Source organism: Canis lupus, chromosome 22, assembly GCF_048164855.1.
Source record: "Canis lupus baileyi chromosome 22, mCanLup2.hap1, whole genome shotgun sequence".
NCBI lineage: Eukaryota > Metazoa > Chordata > Mammalia > Carnivora > Canidae > Canis > Canis lupus.
In genome coordinates, this window is record NC_132859.1 from 37,738,436 (window position 1) to 37,754,638 (window position 16,203).

A 16,203-nucleotide genomic window follows, 5' to 3' on the forward strand; every position below is an offset into this window, starting at 1 on the left:
CTCCTTATCGTCTGAAAAATCCACCATGTGAATTTGGATGTTTCAGCTTCTCATCCCATTATAGTGTACATACAATCTCTGAGTTTGTGAGTTAGTAATGTTTGAACATTTTAGAATTACTGTAACCTGCTTCCAAGTCTAGCTCATTATAAGCACTTTGTTTTCATTTCTAGGCCATAAATAGCATTATAGGAAAAATAGAGGATATATATATATATATATAATATAATATATATAATTATATATATTATATTATATATATATATAATTATCCCATGCTAAGATATCAACTGTATTTTTTCTAATTGCTTTATTATCCTTCTTAATATGCAAATGTATTTTCCATAGGAGATATGTTTTTCATTATCTCCTTTAACTTAGTGTTACATCATAAACATTTTCATGTGGCTACTAACTTTCACAGTTGTAATTTTAATAGAAACACAATATTCCAGTGAGTTGCCGTACTATAAATTGCCTAACCATTCTCTCATTGTTTGGCTTTTAGCTTGGTTCCAGGCTTTTAAATTTTAAAATTCTGAACTCAGTGAATCAATTCAGTAAATAGTAGCAGTCAATACTGGCTCATACGAGAATAAGGTGCAGACATAACAATGATAATACTCAATCTGTGCCTCAGTGGAGGTGAGACACAGTCATTTAGATGAATGGCCACATAATAAAACATGGCTTTAGTGAGCTGGTAGAGCTGAGACAGGAGTCATCATTTCTAACTTTGTAGGAGGGAAAGATTCATAGAGGAGGAGGATTTCAAGCTACATTTTGCAAGGTGAGTAAAATTTATACAAGGGAAAAAGATGATCAAGGAATTTGAGCCGAAAGAAAAGTAACAGCAAAGAAAAGGGCATGTAGAAATAATTACAGATATAAGGAACCATGAGTCATCTGGTATAGTAGCTTATAGGAGATAATCAGGTGATGGGAAAGATAATTTAGAGTATACATTCCAGACACTTGGCCTCCATATTAAGAGTTTGTATTCACCTCTAAGTTAAAAGGTAGTTTTGTACAGAAGAACACCATGATTAGGTTAGTGCATCAGAAAAAGTCATTGGCATTAACATGAAGCATTTATTGATTGGAGAGAAAGAGACAGGAGACTCGCACTCTAGTTAGATACTACACTTGTTCAAGGGATATTTAAGTTATTCTTTCATTTTTAGTTCTTCCATTTCTTCATGAATCATGAATAGGTGATCACCTAGTAAAGTGTTAAGCGTGGGGCTATTAAAGATCAATGTCTAGTTAAAATTATCCATCTATCCAACAAATATGAATTGAAAGCCTACTTTGGGCAAGATGGATGAGTCAGAGCTGAATTCCTACCAATCCTTGGTCTTGAGTTTCCAGTCTGATGGTGAATAGGGTAGAACATTTGGTGATCACAGGTCAATGCATCAACGCTATGTATAGAACAATTAAGTTCTTCACCAAGTGACATTCCACAAAGGGGATTAGATACTTTCTAAATGAGTTTTCACCCCAACTCTTAAAAAGTCAGTGGATAAATTCTGTCTTCTTATGTTTTCTTCCTCTATCTACAAATAGAGAAGCCAAATCCAAGTCTGGAATTCAAACCCAAATGGAACAATACACAGGCCAAGTTGTCTGGCTACTTGGGCATCAGAAGGAATTAGAACACTTTGAAATACTTTGTGTTCATTTACTGAGTTAATTGGAACATTCCCACTTCTAGGAGAAATCAAGGGTTTTGGGATGCCACTTTGCATTTTAACACTGTTATTTCCAGTCTAGGGAAGGATTTATCCCTCTTCCCCACCCCTTTCTTGCATTGCACTTAACCCTTGTCTTCAGTCAGGCATATGGCAGGACACCAGGCTGTTGTTACTGTATCACTTAGATGTCATACTTACGAATGAGTCACTGTTCTAAAAATATGCTTTGTTTAAAAGGACAAGACGTATTTTCTAAGATCTTTCTCAGAACTAATGCGGTATCCTAATTCTTACACACTAGCTACTACAGCTAAATTGAGTCCATGATACAAAGTAAAAAGATAAGCCAGATTACATGTGTAATGTATCATTTGTGAAAACATGTTTTAATTTGAAGACATGTTGAAAGTGATTAGGTACATTAGGGATTTCGAAGTGTGAGTTTTATTATTCTACCACAATCAGTTTTCTGTCGGCAACCATAAACTTAAATAAATAATAAGCTTATATACAACCAGGTAAATATGTCTTCTGCTTCCAAAGGACAAAATCATACTTTAGAACCATTCTTCAGTCAATGCACTTTTTCTTGATGGTTTGAGGCAGGAGTGAACAACCTTTGTGTCAGTATAATTAGCTTTTCATGCCATTGGAGGTGTGGGGTTGGTATAGGTAAGGGAGCAGACAGTAATAAGCAAGGTGTTTAGATAGAACATTGTCAGATCCCCTTGGCTTTCTTTTATCTGTTCTCACATCTCTCCCCAAAGGGACGGTATTCCCAACTGCTAGTATCTGTGACTTTTCTTACTGAAATGGCCCTTAGACTACTAGTTCTACTTTGCCTATTGGTACAAAAAGCCAAAAAGCCACACCCTCTTTCCTACTAGTGACCCTCTTCTGCCTGAATATGAAAGCCCAATTCACTTGCTGGGGTTGGGATAACTCTGAGGTGTGATTTACATTCGCTGTTCTCCTGCAAAGTTTGGGCTAATGCTACCCTTCATGAAACTTTGAAATCATACCCTTGGGGCACCTGGGTGGCTCAGTGGTTGTGCATCTGCCTTTGGCTCAGGTAGTGATCCTGGGGTCCTGGGATCGAGTCCCTCATTGGGCTTCCCACAGGGAGCCTGCCTCTGTCTCTGCCTCTGCCTATGTCTCTGCCTCTATCTGTGTGTCTCTCATGGATAAATAAATAATGAAAATAAAAATAAAAATAAATAAAGTAAAATCATACCCTGTTTGCTTCTGTAGCTCCACAACAGTTTGTCCTGAGAGCATTTCCTTAATAAATGGCTTTCATATAAATACTTGTCCTGAAGTATACTTCGAGGGAAGCTGAAAATAGTGCTGTTGCATAAAGTATCTCCTTCCTGTAGTCAACCTTTTAGAGATATGTTCTGGGTTAATAAATCTTCTATCTGTGCAAATATACACTGAGAAGGATAAGCATAATGAAACAGAACATTCCCAAGAACCTGAAATGGCATGCAGATCCAGTAAATGGAATTTATAGGAAGAGCAAAACCAGGCTACCTGTATGACTATTGCTTTTGAAGGTGCCCAAGGTACTGTGACCATTTTTGCCAACCTTATTCTTTCTGTACACAAAGACCTTATTCTTTCTGTACACAAGCAACAATCATAATTCAAAGATGTAGGAAGAACTGCTGAGCCTAAACTCTGGCTGGACGTCTAGTTCCCATAAGAAAGATGCTATCTGTAGGAAGATCAAAAAGAAGAAGACATAGGAGAAGACTTGCGGGAAACTGCAGATTTTATCACATTTGCTTGGTTCAGAGACTCCATGAGCAGCAGAAAGGTGGAAGTGCTGACCCCTGCCCAGGACATCCACACAAACTGTTAGACACTTGGGATTGTCCAGCTGTAATCCACTTATAGATCTAATTGGGATTTTAACCCACTCATTTAAAGAATCTTTGTGAGCCAAGGGGAATTCACTAACATTATTTATAAATGCAAGATCTGGGTAATTTTCTCCTCGTTTTGGATAAGTAGGAAAAAAATGTAACCTACAAAGGCCATCCCGTGGCAGAATGAAAGGGAATAATATCGTGAATACAAGAGGAAGAACAGACCTTTGAACACTATTTATAACAGGAACCAGAAAAAATTTAGAAGACTATTTGTCATACTTAATCTGATTTAAGAAGACATTGCCTTTGGTAAACAGGAAGAGAAAGCCACAAAATAGAATAAGCTGAGATGAAGGGACAACAGGATGAAATGAAAAGAGGACAGGATGTGAGCCAAGGCAACAAGCTGGGATGAAATGGGAGCTTGGTGAGATAAAGGACAAACGCAAGGAGGCAAGAATAATAATTTCAAAATTAAAATCACATTGGAGTTAACCCCTCCACATACCCCCCCCCCCCACAGACACACACACTACCAGCACAAGGAAGAACACAAGAAAGTGATATTAAAGGAAATGAAAGATATCCAGGACAAATGAAAGAGATACAATTACAAATTATAAGTGTTCTGGAAGAACACTGGATACTATAGAACAAAAGTAATAATTAAAGACACAAGTGAAGAACCTTTGTCCAAATCTGAGGGTTTGAAAGAAAAGGAGGGAGGGAAACTAGAAATGCAGATGACAGGAGTCTGCCATGATTGGGACAAAATCATTCAAAGGAGAATGAGACACATATCCAGACTATATATATATATATATTTTTTTTTTTCACAAAGGAAGACTGACAAGCATCCAGGAAGAAAGATCCAGGTTATCTCTAAAAGGATTAGTACTAATTTGGCACCATAGAATTATTGGCATCTCAAATTCCAAAAGACAGTGAAGTAAATTTAGGGGAACTGCCATTTCATTCTTTTGTTTAACAAATATCAGCTCCTACTATGTATCTAACACGTTAGATTCTGAGAGTACAAACAGTGTACATTTTTACAAACTGAAATGAACTGTGTAATTAAAAATAATTGATCATCCCAACTACATGCAACGACTGATGTAAAGGTATAATCATCAAAATTATTTATCTGCTGGGCTTTTTCCATGGGATTCCTGATTCAGTAGATCTGGGGTAGGTCTTGATAATTTGCATGTCTCAGAAGTTCCTAAGTGATGCTGATGTAGCTGGTCTAGGAACCACACAGTCAGCACCACTGATTTATAGTAAATAAAATTTACGAAGGAAAATACAAGAAATGCTCAACTGCATTGGAATGATTACATAGTTGTAGCACTGATAAAATATTTTTGAATATTATATAATGCTGTAGAAAAATGCCAATATTGCAATACTGCACAGATTAGTCATCACATTAGACTTTATGTACCATGCTCTTTGTATAAAGAAATTTTCAATTAGGAACCAAGAGAGAGAGATGTCAAATAAACAAAGACAATCAGGAAATCCAAAAATAGTTACAGTGATTGTCTCTAGACTATGTCCTTAATAGTTAATTTTTAAATTGTCATCTGTATAATTTTTTGTGTTTTCTATATAAACATGTATTAATCTTATATTGAGAGAAAGGAAAATAATTTCCTCAGAAGACCTAGTTCAAATGTTGTGCCCCTGGTGCAGCTCCTACCAAGTGCCCTATTCTATTGAGCCAAATGCCATCTGTGAATTCTTCTGTCATCACACCATGGAACCCTTCATCACATTTTCATTTTCTATCATTCATTAAAAAATGATGATTTACATTAGTATTTTAAAGGCTCTGAAAAGTCTCAATGTTAACTATTACTTATTAGTTACTTCTAGTATTTTCCAAACATATTTGTCCACAGGACAATGCAGGACATGCATCACTATTCTATAGAATAAGGAGTCCACATAGTCATATCAACTACTCTTTGACATTTACTCAATGAATAAATAAAACCAATGAATCAACAAATCATACATATTGAATTCTTATTAATTTTTTACTGTCGATGAACTTAAACTAAGAGTTTCCCTAGTTTATTTATATGTACTTATATTTCCCATATCCTACGGATCTAATTCAATGAACTTTAAAAGTGCCTACTGGGAGCAAGGCACTCGGTAATGTGTAAAGGTATTTTATTTTACATGGTCAGATCTCAGCCCAGTATAATTCACCACTTCCTCATTTATTTCAGACTTCAAAAAGATTTAAATCACTTTCCATAGATGAGTGTATATCTATGTGATCATTACTCAAATTTAACCAAGAGTGAGAATATCATTCAATATGGGTGAAAACTGACAATGAAAGAATCCAAGCATCCTCTCACAGAAACATACAAATATACCAGATGGAGTTTCCTGCTTTCTGAAAGTTGATGACACTATATTTCCAAACAAATATCATATGCCAAAAATAAGAGCCCATCTGGAATTTTATAATTAATTATTTTCTCTGCCAAAGAATCTTTTTTTTTTTTTTTTCTACTGTAATGGCTACCTTCCATCCCATTCCTACCTTAGACCATAGGATTTCTTATGACCATTTGTTTTACAACTATATGAGCTATAGAAAAGTATGCAAAATATTTGGAAATACTTGGTAACTTCACATTGAAAATAGTATGAGATGTTTTCATATATAAACAGCAAGCTTCCCAGCACATGTACATATATCACCAAAGATGAAAAGTGGACACAAAGTCTCCGAAATAAGGGAAAAATCAGTCATAGAATTTAAACTTGTTACTTTCATGTAAGAATTGCAAAATTCTGTCCTCCAACACTGCATATATAGCAAGTGCCCCAAAATAGTATGTTCACGAACATATAATAGAATTAAAAGATGTCATGATTTTGAGAGAGAAGGACACCGAAGGGTGGCTGGAATTAAAGATGATCATTTTATTATATAAACTGTTTTTAAAATGTCTTAATGAATGCAAACATATCCTTCATAATGAAATGAGGAAAACCAAATATTTTCATATGGAATGCTATGTTTTAAAAAATCAGAATACTTTAAAAACATTATCTTCCTTTAAAAAACATAGCCAGACCCTTTCGGGGGAGAGGGAAGAGACGAAGAAACAAAGTCAAAGGGTTTAAAAGGTTGTTGATTTCGTGGTTTGATCCAAGGAGACAGTGCAGGACCAGGTCTCTTGTGATCCTGACCTGTGAGATGATAGAGAATCCTCTAGAAAAGCAGGTCACTGTAGAGGACTGCCTTTTCTGTTCATAATCTCTCCTCTATCCGTTCCCAAGAGCATTCCTAGACAGGTGATGATCCTGGGTCTGTCTTTTACCCTTTTAAAGGGCATTCATTAATTCATTTATTCAAACAATATTTCTTGAGCATCTGTTACATTCCAATCAATCTTGTAGGGGTGAGAACCCAGTCATGAATCAGCACATATCTGAACCCTCAGCCAGGATATAGCAGTATAGAAATTCTTACACAGAGGAATCTCTAGCCCTAATTACACAACACAATATTTTAATATATTTTTACTCATTTGTTCAATGAATATTTATTGAGGGATAACATTGCTCCAGTTTTTCTTTTATTAAACCCTGGAGCCAATAGGTATTTTTAAATATCCTTTTATATGTTATGTATAGGTATTATAGTTAAAGCACTTTCCTTAGAAAATGTCCGAATGTATGGTTGTTGTGTTTTAAATATATACATGATTGTTTTTTCTAATATATATTTTATCTGTATAATATATATTACTATATATATAGACATATATAGATATGTATACTGATATATATTTTATTATATATAATAATATATATAATATATATATATATTATATATATTATATATATTAAACTGAAGCCCAGCTGCACGACTTCAGATTGCTTACACAATTCATGGTATGTTACAATGAGAAAATTTCGGCTGAGACTTGACTGCCTCCCATCCAAAATTGGAGTAATAGTACAGTTATTATGAGACCTCAATGAGATGAAATGTGAAAAAAACTTAGTGCATGGCATCGAATATGTTGCTTTGGTTTTTAGTATTATGTAAATTTTTATATTGATATTTTGGACCAAGGAGCATTTTGTCTACTTTAAACCAGAACATTTAAAGCACCTTTCAGAAACTTGGCAGGAAAAATGCTGGAATACTACTCTCCAGGCCCACCTTATTTTTTAGGATAGAGGTCATTCTGTTGTAATGATGTGTCAGCTTAAGGCATGTCAGCTTCTGGAAAGACATTGTCATCAGTCTGGGTCTGGATACAAGTCACCTTTATCATTTCCAAGAAAAGAATATCTTTTTAAAAAATCAATCTCAAAATGTCTGATGTTACTGAAACTCTGCTGCTTTTCATCTTTTTCCTAGAAGAGGATGCTTTGGATAGCAGGATTTTCCCTGAGTCTTGTTATTACTATTTTCATCTCTTCCTTCTTCATGAGGACAGAAAGGAAACTCTTAGGCCAATCTTTTTTTTTTTTTTTTTTTCCATATGTCTTTCAGGCCCAAAATATTTTAAGCTTCCTCTTCATCAGCAGAAGAGACTAATACAAAGTGAAGAAAAGGGAAATTTATTCTCCTCTAAGCAGCAAGTTGGAGAAGGAAACTTAAATTATGTTCCAAAACATTTATTTCCTTGTATGCAATATTTGTTAAAAGGCTAAAAGACCCTAGGGTAAAGTGAAAGGAGAGCTTTCAAGAGTGTATAGAAAGTGAGTTATTAGTGTGGTATTACTGTGTCAGAAAGAAAAAAAATACTGGCTTATGCCACTGCTTATGAATCTTTGTGTGTTTGAAAAATTTTCCAAGGTCAAGTTTCTAAAAGTATGACTTGAAAACAGCGATTTTGCTACTTTTACAATTATCCCATTGCACTGCAGAGTTCTGGCATTCTCTAGACTGCCCCTCTTTGTGAACATTGTGGATCTTGGTATTTTTCTCTCTTCTAGATGAGCCATCGGCTCACCTATTTTTTTTTTTTTCTTCTGCTGAGCAATATTGTTCCTGGGCCCTTTTGTTAAGTCACAATAAACTAGACAAGCAACCAGCAGGCCCTCGACACAAAGTCACTTATTGATCTGAAAACCGTGCTGTGCTAACCTCACCTTAAACCCCTGTAGCATAAAACTCCAGTTCCTCAAAAACAGCCAAAGCATTAACACCCAAACACTTGCCGTCCTTGTTTTCAGTACACATCTGCCATATTTAGAAAAGAGAATTCTGCCTTAGGAAGATGACAATTACTAAGTTTTAGTTGTGGTGACCTTGACATCCAGCATCTTCCAGGTCTCTCTGGAAGTTAAATACTTTGTCTTGTTCCCGAAAGTGCATAAACACATATCAGGTCAATGTCGTGGTTTTAAGGTTGGCATTGCAAATTGACAAGAGTCTGTTTTGTTTGAATAAAAGGGCATTTTAGAAGGGAGGTAAAGAACTGTTTGTCAAAGAGAGGTGTGAGACATATTAATGTCTGAAGTTTTGCATGTGACTAGATTAAAGCATGTTATGAATATACTCATTCATTCATTCATTCATTCACTCATTTATTCACTCAGTCTTTTGGTGGCTAATATGGTCCATAAAGCGTCATAAGTCCTGTTGGACTGTCCAGTTGTGAGCAAAACCATTCTGTTCCCAATAATCTTGTCACTGACAGTCTGTTGGGTTAAAACACAATCATCTCATAAGGAAATGAAGTAACCTACAGATTGTGCCTGGTACAGTGGAGGACATGAAATACATGTGATAGAGACTAACAGAGGGGAGAAAGAATCCAGCTTCTGTATGGTCTGGAAGATGATCAGTTATATCAGTAAGAGGGAGCAGCAGGTGCAATGGTCCTGAGGCAGGGTAGCCAATGCACATTGAAAGAACGGGAGGATATTATGAGCTTTGATGTAAAATTGCTCAAAAGTTCTACGTAATACATCGTCAGGTCATGTTATCTGTCCTGTATTATTTCATACAACTCCTTGGAAACATGCTCTTCTTTGGTCGATATTAGATGTCCTTGTGAAGTTCTTGAACTCACACTTTACTTACCTATCCCAAAATCATTGCCAAAATTAGGATGCCATTTCCTTTTCATCACACTAAGCAAAAATCAAAAACAGAGAAGAATGATTCCTTTTGTATGAGATTCTAGAAAAGACAGATTCATCCACAAAATTCATCAGGAAGCAGATTAGTGGTTGCCAGTGCATAGAAACTGCAGGGAGAGGTGACTCTAAAGGGGCAATGAGGGGCTCTGGGGGCCCACATGGGGGGATTCTATCCATATCTTGATGGTTATGGTGGTTCTACAGTAACTATATTTTCAAAATTCATCAAACAGTACACTGAAATGGGCATTTATTATGTGTAAATTATACTTCAATTCAGTTGATTAAAGAGTTATAAAATAAGAAAAAACACTTTTTTTAGACTATTAGTCTTTTTTTAAGATTTATTTATTTATTTTATGATAGACATAGAGAGAGAGAGAGAGAGAGAGGGAGAGGCAGAGACACAGGAGGAGGGAGAAGCAGGCTCCATGCCGGGAGCCGGATGCGGGACTCGATCCCGGGACTCCAGGATTGCGACCTGGGCCGAAGGCAGGTGCCAAACTGCTGAGGCACCCAGGGATCCCCGAAAAAAACTTTTTTTAAAAAAAAGCTCAAATTCTCCTTCTCCATCATCTCTTCATTAGTCAGACATAAGCTTTCCTTCAACCATTGTGTTAGTGCTATGGGTTTTTGTACTTGTGACAAGCACACCACATAGAGCCTTTAATGAGCATCTTGGTGTTAAGCCGGCTGTTTCTTCTTGGGGCTTGTATATTCCCTCAGGACCGAATCTGTGTCTCATTTGTCTTTTTCTCTCCCCTAAGCACCTACCTCAGAACTCATAAAAGGACCTCATTGAGCACTTGTTAAATCAATAGCACTATTTTCATATTTACATCCTGCCTGGTTCCCAAAAAGGATGAACAGGAAACAACATTGATTTCCAAGGGTTGATGAATGAATGGAGTGTTCTTGGCACTGGAGCCCACATCCTGGCTCCATGTGTAAAAATTGGGGGCAAAATGGGTTTTCGACCTACCTTCTTCACACCTGTACTTGCTTATTGATTTAGTGAAATGCTTGCGATGGTTTCTCTGTTCTCCGATAGTGAAATGCAGTATAGACCCTCTGCATTTTCCTTCTTAATGGTCCATTATTTCTCTGTAGAGAGGCCAGTGGTAGAATCAGTGTTGGCAAGCTGCATAGAAGTGGACACAACAGTGTAATAAGAAGGCAGCTATTATGTCCCATTATTACCTCGAGTGAAGGAAAATCGAAGAAGCATAGTGGTCTATCGCATAACTGCCATTCTCGGGTTGTTATGGGGGAAAGCTCTGTAAATCAGCCCTCCTGTGCTGATTCTTGAGGAGACTGTTACCCCCTTCCCGCATACCTTCTCCCATATGCAATTTTTCGTGTTCTCAACTGGCCGGTTCCCTGGAATATAAGCTTTTCAAAATATGACACAGAAGTTCACCAATTCCTTCCAACTCATAACACTTTAGAATTGCAACTCCAAATTATTTCTGTAAAAATAGCTGATTTTTATGACTCCTAGGGGATTTCTTATTTTAATCTGAAACCTTCAGAAATGGTTCAGTTTTGTGGAAATGATGGAGGAATGTCTGCTCTTAGCAGTTTTTGTGTTCAAGGGCAAATCAACCTCTGTGCTTGCTAACTCTAATTTTCCAAGGGTTATGAGACTTTAATTTGATTCTTTATCCAGTGTGCATAAAACGTTCACTGGAATTTGCATAATACATTTATTGTATAATCACTCTTCACATTGGTTACCTGCTTCCTCAAATGAACATTGCTTTTTTAAGGGTATATATTAATGTAGGGCCAATTTGAACTTTGTAACCAAACAGAATTAGGTATATCTCTCTGAAGGACAAACATAAAGGAGAGAGAGAAGGAGGGCATGTACTTGTTCTGAAATTGGCTATTATATAAAAATAGCCCCGATCCTGCATTTCCAAATATTAATTTTGCAAATATAAGCAGGGAGAAGATTGCTGTCTTTAAAAACACAGAGATTTATTATGTGGAGAAGGAATACACTTGTCTGGCTCGTCTCTTAAAATGCATTGTAGGCGAGTGGATTCCATTGGGGTGCCAAATTTCAGCAGTCTAAGAAGGTGAGGGCATTTGAGGAAGAGGGTGCCGAAGGCATTAAGCCAGGAACTTTGAATGCATTTTAATTCCTTCGCGCCCAGAGCCAATATATAATTAAGGCAATATTATTATTACCCTCAATTTTGGTTTAGTGTTCTGTGCCTTTGGACTCCTTGCTATCCAACAGCAGAGCAAAGATTTGAACCCAGACTATATGATGCCAGCATCTTTGTCCTTCAACTATACCGAATGGTTTTCTGTTAAATGTACTTGTCTCGTGTGAGCCACCTTGGAGACTGTGTATTTCTTAACATCAACATGTCCAGTGGAGCCTGAAGAGTTCTTGGCACAGGCACAATTTGGAGACTGGAAGACCTGATAGTAGTTGGAGGAGAAGATGCTGAAGATCCCCATTTTCCCTGCAATTTTACAAGGGTAATAAGGGCAGTCCAGACTTGATGAGTGGCTTGTTCCAGACCACAGTGTCTCAGTCTTTAATGTGCATACAGTTCTCTGGAGATCTTGTCAAAATGTAGACTGAGTAGATCCACAGTGGGCAAGAGATTTTATTTTAAAGATTTATTTATTTATTTATTTATTTATTTATTTATTTATTTATTTGAGAGACAGCACAAGCAGGGAGAGGGGCATAGGGAGAGGGAAAGAGGGAATCTGCAAGCAGACTCCTCACTGAGCATAGTGCCCAACATGGGGCTCAAACTCACAACCCTGAGATCACAACCTGAGCTGAAATCAGGAGTCAGCTGCCCAATCAGCTGAGCCATCCAGATGGGCAGTAGATTCTGAATTTGTGCAAACTCTCAAGTGATGCCATTGCTGCTGGTCCACAGACCACACAGAGAGTAATAAAAGAGAAAATCCTCTGCTTACAGAGCCATTTCTCTAGTGATCCATGTCCTGACCTTAAGTACTTAACCATACAGATCACAGTTCTCTAAACTGTATCTTAATCAGCATATCCTAGGATTCTTGAAATCCCATTGTCTTGGGCAACTAAGACTCATCAAGCAAATTCTGCCTATAAGAGAGAGGACTTGAGCTAAAAGTTGTGGATCAGCTATTAAAGGGACACAGAAAAGTTAGTACCATCAACTAGCATACCAATTTCCTACTATCATAAAATTTCCTTGGGGAAAACATAGCTTTCATTATTGAAGAAAAAAACTCTCACTTTCCACTTCTAAATAAATGTGCAATCATGAGTATAATGACATGATCACTATTCAAATTCTTGGCATCCTTTCTGAATCACAGATCTGAAATTGTGTCGCAAAGTCCCAATGTATTTCCAAAATTCCTTTGAGATGGGTCCAATGTAATTGCAATGAGAAGGAAAATGGGCTTCCGATCTCCTGTATTTCAGGAGGGCATTACTTGAATTTGATTTAACTGGCTTCTGAGATCTTTGGTTTGCATGCATTAGGGTCTTTCTTTGAAGTATCTTTCAAAGAAACAAAAAAACTAAAAAAAAAAAAATCACTGTCTAAGGTCTAGGAGGCTTTAAGAGTATTACTTATTCCTATTAATTTTAAAAATCTTTCAAAATGTTGGAATAAGATCAGTTTTGTGAATTAGTTGGCTAAGACATAATGTAGAGCTCAGAAATCCTTAAGAAATATCTAGGCAATTGGATGTTGAAAATAACAGATTAACAAGATTATAGTGATCCATATTTATTGACCAAGAAAAGTAGCCACATGCCCTATTAAGAGAAAAAATATCTGCATAATCTGATACTATTTGGGTTAAAAATAAAGAAAAAATAAGCGAACAGTTTGTTTATTTTTGAGCTGTGGCGTCATGGTTAATTTCCCTCCATATTGACTGAAATTTCCTCAATAAAATTGTATAACTTTTAGAATTAGAAGAAAACAACACTACTATTAATTTTTAGGAGGAAAATGGGCAATTGAAGAGACATTTATAAAATCTCAGATACAGTGTTTTTCATTTCAAGTTTTTGATAGCAGGAATATATATAAAGATTTTATTTATTTATTTATTTGAGAGAGACAGTGAGAGGGCATGAGCAAGAAGAGGGACAGGGGAAAAGGAAGAAACAGACTCCCCACTGAGTAGGGAGCCTGACCTGGGGCTCGATCCCAGACCCTGGGATCCATGACCTGAGCCAAATGCAGACTGACACTTAACTGACTGAGCCACCCAGGCACCCCAGATAGCAGGAATAACTCTTATCACTGTATAAGTTCCTAAGTGCTTCTAATGCATACAACAGTTAAGAGTTCAAGATTAACTTTTTGTTGCTTTTTCAAGCTAGAACATCAGAAGGAATCATAGGAGAGTGTCTTGGGAAGGGGAAACCACAGTACTAAGGTCTAAGTAGAAAGGAACTTAAATTTATGTCAGTAAATACGGTTTTGTTTGGCTTGCTATTTTTTTATTTAAATTTTTACCCCATGCATGCTATTACTCTCAATTACCAATATGTACGTGTTTCTTTATTTTTACAATTTGAATACAGAACTAGAATTATATTTGTTATCTCAGGTGGAATGAAAATAATTAATTTGGGTTCTTATAGGATGTAAAAGACACCATTTTTCATAATGCTAGGGACAGTATTTGTGAATATTTATTTAAAATATTTGGAATAAGCCCTATAAACATACAAATGAAGAATGCATCCAGTAAAGTATGGGTTTAAGAGGGAAAATGCATGACTTTCATTAAACAGAAGCTTCCTGAGGGTTTCAAAGTGAGTTTTGTCAAAGGTTTAGAAGAAGGAAATCATGCATGGAGCCTTTCCCAGGAAATTTAAAAGTTTAAAGGAATGCTGAGCTTTTTGCAGAAATTTGGTTGAAGTGACAGGTCATTGGAGGGAATATCTAGAATGTAGAGTGTAACAAAAACAGAGACTCACAGATAATACATCTTTCTTAAAAAGAGTCCACCTATATGTAGGAGTCACTTCCTCTTCCTTTTTTTGCACTGAGCTACTTAATGCATCCCTGTGGGTGGTTGCCTAATTCTGCTACAATATCCATCCTCTGAAGATGAATGGCCATGGGTCAGGGGATGTCTCTGCTCTAGAAGGATGTGAAAGACTATGCACATGCTTCCTGGGCCATTAGCTGGAGCTATTGAGTGTGAACGTGCATTAAAGCACCTGGAGGGTCAGGGGTGGGGACATGGGATTGTCCTTCCCAATGATTCTCACACACTGAGACCATCATCTCTGCTCTTCTTACAGAGCAATCATCTACAGCTCCACAAGTCTATAGAACCAGAGCAAGGAGAGTGAGGGCAGGATGGGGACTAAGGAATGAAATCATAGCTAGCTTTGCCTACCCTACTGTGCACTGGGATTGTAGAGCTATAATTAGAGTGTTCAGTTACAGCTTGCTTCCTTCATGGTTACAAACTCAATGTAATGCCACACTGCATTACGGATTCATTCCTCCCACTGTTGTTGATGGCAGAGACACATAGGACCAATGGTTCACAAAAGACATATATTTTCTTTGTATCCCTGAACACTGCCTGTTAGCAAAGGAAAGCTTTGCAAGATGATTCACAGAGGTTAATCTGCCCATTTACAGCTAAGCAGACTGCTCTCTTAATCTCTGCAATATTATAATAATGGTTGGTCTAGTCAAAGACCTTGGCAAATCAGTGAGTTTCTTTCATCTTAATAAAGCATAGTGATCTCTCTAAGCCCATAAATGATGATCCTGATCTTAATTTTGACTTTATTCAGTATAAAGAAGCAATTTCTCTCATTTAAAAATCAATTGAACGGGGTGAGTAGGGAAGTGAGTTTTGGGATTTGAATTTGTGTTTGGTTTAATAAGACTTTCTGTGCAACTAAGTGGGATGAGATAGTGTCCCATTTTCAAGTGGCATACCACTAAGCACTTTGCTCCCTAAATGTGTCTGTCTTTGTAATTGTTCTATTCTGCTGGGAAATGCTATATGGGACCTAATTTCCTTTTCTGGAGCTCTCTTTTGTCATTTGTGCACAAAATGTATTGACTTTGCCCCCACCTCGAAGAAATGTTTGCCATATTAGAATACTAGCATTTTCCTTTCACTTTTTATGTGGTACTGATTCCTCTCCATACTTTGTGTTTAGCTCAATTCATTTCTGCTGTGCACAAGAAATAGCAAACAGAGAGATAGAATAATACACACATATGTAAATTTAGAACATGGATAATTTTACTATCATGCCACACATTGAAAGGGTGTGGGCATGTTGAATCAGGCATTCAACCCTTATGAGCAGAATTGCATACACAAAGCCATGTGTATTATACAGAAGGAAAACATGGCCTTTTGCATATGCTCACCTAACCTAGTCTCCTATGTGTTAGAAGACTCTATTGTATTTAAATTTCCTTATTCACCCTACTAGACCATTAAACTGCCTGACAGGAGGGACTATATTAAGA

At 36.8% G+C, this 16,203-nt stretch overlaps 1 protein-coding gene and 1 long non-coding RNA gene across 31 annotated transcripts in view; one reads left to right on the plus strand and one right to left on the minus strand.

Annotated features, from left to right (window-relative positions):
* Positions 1 to 16,203, plus strand: part of RBMS3 (RNA binding motif single stranded interacting protein 3) — a 1,291,910-nt gene that overhangs the window by 853,233 nt on the left and 422,474 nt on the right. The window lies entirely within an intron of this gene.
* The window catches only part of LOC140614147 (uncharacterized), a 57,736-nt gene that overhangs the window by 31,118 nt on the left and 10,415 nt on the right, over positions 1 to 16,203 (minus strand). For 3 of the 4 annotated variants that reach the window (XR_012015037.1, XR_012015036.1, XR_012015038.1), the window contains exon 2: positions 10,692 to 10,850. This is a non-coding gene — a long non-coding RNA (uncharacterized lncRNA). Of the gene's footprint in view, positions 1 to 9,650; positions 9,701 to 10,691; positions 10,851 to 16,203 lie in introns of all 4 variants that reach the window. The other variant, XR_012015039.1, reaches the window with a different exon arrangement.